A 2,600-nucleotide genomic window follows, 5' to 3' on the forward strand; every position below is an offset into this window, starting at 1 on the left:
CTGGGAATGATACTGTTTACCCTCGGAGTGTGGTGTCAGGAAAATAACCTCACACTCAACGTCAACAAAACTAAGGAGATGATTGTGGACTTCAGGAAACAGCAGAGGGAACACCCCCCTATCCACATCGATGGAACAGTAGTGGAGAGGGTAGCTAGTTTTAAGTTCCTCGGCATACACATCACAGACAAACTGAATTGGTCCACTCACACTGACAGCGTCGTGAAGAAGGCGCAGCAGCGCCTATTCAACCTCAGGAGGCTGAAGAAATTCGGCTTGTCACCAAAAGCACTCACAAACTTCTACAGATGCATAATCGAGAGCATCCTGGCGGGCTGTATCACCGCCTGGTACGGCAACTGCTCCGCCCTCAACCGTAAGGCTCTCCAGAGGGTAGTGAGGACTGCACAACGCATCACCGGGGGCAAACTACCTGCCCTCCAGGACACCTACACCACCCGTTGTTACAGGAAGGCCATAAAGATCATCAAGGACATCAACCACCCGAACCACTGCCTGTTCACCCCGCTATCATCCAGAAGGCGAGGTCAGTACAGGTGCATCAAAGCTGGGACCGAGAGACTGAAAAACAGCTTCTATCTCAAGGCCATCAGACTGTTAAACAGCCACCACTAACATTGAGTGGCTGCTGCCAACACACTGTCATTGACACTGACCCAACTCCAGCCATTTTAATAATGGGAATTGATGGGAAATGATGTAAATATATCGCTAGCCACTTTAAACAATGCTACCTTATATAATGTTACTTACCCTACATTATTCATCTCATATGCATATGTATATACTGTACTCTACATCATCGACTGCATCCTTATGTAACACATGTATCACTAGCCACTTTAACTATGCCACTTTGTTTACTTTGTCTACACACTCATCTCATATGTATATACTGTACTCGATACCATCTACTGTATGCTGCTCTGTACCATCACTCATTCATATATAGTATGTGTCTTCCCATATGGTCTAGCGGTTAGGATTCCTGGTTTTCACCCAGGTAGACTAGGTTCAACTGCCGGTATGGAAACAATATATTTTCGTTAGGTACCCACTTGTGTAACGCCATGACTGTGAACACTGGTCTAGCTGTGACCTGACTTCAGCTTAGACGTTGGGCCAGTGGCGAAATGGATAACGTGTCTGACTACGGATCAGAAGATTCTAGGTTTTACTCCTGGCTGGCTCAATACTTTATTTAATTGACTGAAATCAAGCTGGGAATGATACTGTATACCTTTCAGTGTTTCTGGCTGTTCTCACTTTAAACACATTTTAGATGGATTTCATCTGGACATTCCCCAACATCTCTGAGAAAAAAAGATGTAGTTTTTGAATCCAACAGGCATAATGTCAACATTTAAAGATTTGTCTGTGATGTGTATTTTAAGTATGTGTCTTCCCATATGGTCTAGCGGTTAGGATTCCTGGTTTTCACCCAGGTGGCCCGGGTTCAACTCCCGGTATGGGAAAGAATATATTTTCGTAGGGTTTCCACTTGTGTAACAACAAATGCAGCAGTTTCTCACAACACAACAATATTCCCTCAGCAACAGGAAATGTGACATGTTATGTAGATTCAAATTATACAAGGGTTTTTAAACGTTGAATACACTTCATGGCTGCATTTATTTCTCTGCAGTAAAATTCATGCAACACCAGGAGGATCAAATTAAGATATGCATCTGAAACAGAAAACCAAGGAACCTTGTTGTTGACAGACGCTATGACTGTGTACACTGGTCTAGCTGTGACCTGACTTAAGCTTAGACATGGGGCCAGTGGCGCAATGGATAACGTGTCTGACTACGGATCAGAAGATTCTAGGTTCGACTCCTGGCTGGCTCATTACTTTATTTAATTGACTGAAATCAAGCTGGGAATGATACTGTAAACCTTTCAGTGCTTCTGGCTGTTCTCACTTCAAACACATTTTAGACGGATTTCATCTGGACATTCCCCGACATCTCTGAGAAAAAAAGATTTAGCTTTTAAATCCAACAGGCATGATGTCAACATTTAAAGATTTGTCTGTGATGTGTGTATTAACTATGTGTCTTCCCATATGGTCTAGCGGTTAGGATTCCTGGTTTTCACCCAGGTGGCCCGGGTTCAACTCCCGGTATGGGAAAGAATATATTTTTCGTTAGGTACCCACTTGTGTATCAACAGATGCAGCAGTTTCTCACAACACAACAATATTCTGTGTACACTGGTCTAGCTGTGACCTGACTTCACCTTAGACGTGGGGCCAGTGGCGCAATGGATAACGTGTCTGACTACGGATAAGAAGATTCTAGGTTGGACTCCTGGCTGGCTCAATACTTTGTTTAATCGACTGAAATCAAGCTGGGAATGATACTGTATACCTTTCAGTGCTTCTGGCTGTTCTCACTTCAAACACATTTTAGACAGATTTCATCTGGACATTCCCCAACATCTCTGGCCGGGTTCAACTCCCGGTATGGGAAGAATATATTTTCTTTAGGTACCCACTTGTGTAACAACAGATGCAGCAGTTTCTCACAACACAACAATATTCCCTCAGCAACAGGAAATGTGACTTGTTATGTAGA

General features: G+C 43.5%; 3 non-coding genes across 3 annotated transcripts; all 3 read left to right on the forward strand.

Annotated features, from left to right (window-relative positions):
- Positions 1-1,424: 1,424 nt before the first annotated feature.
- trnae-uuc lies at positions 1,425-1,496 on the forward strand. The gene has a single exon. It is a non-coding gene; the product is annotated as a tRNA-Glu (tRNA).
- A 303-nt stretch (positions 1,497-1,799) lies between these two features.
- On the forward strand, positions 1,800-1,872 carry trnar-acg. Its single transcript has one exon. It is a non-coding gene; the product is annotated as a tRNA-Arg (tRNA).
- A 211-nt stretch (positions 1,873-2,083) lies between these two features.
- trnae-uuc lies at positions 2,084-2,155 on the forward strand. The gene has a single exon. It is a non-coding gene; the product is annotated as a tRNA-Glu (tRNA).
- The last annotated feature ends 445 nt before the right edge of the window (positions 2,156-2,600 follow it).

Source organism: Oncorhynchus gorbuscha, unplaced genomic scaffold (assembly GCF_021184085.1).
Source record: "Oncorhynchus gorbuscha isolate QuinsamMale2020 ecotype Even-year unplaced genomic scaffold, OgorEven_v1.0 Un_scaffold_19770, whole genome shotgun sequence".
Taxonomy (NCBI): domain Eukaryota; kingdom Metazoa; phylum Chordata; class Actinopteri; order Salmoniformes; family Salmonidae; genus Oncorhynchus; species Oncorhynchus gorbuscha.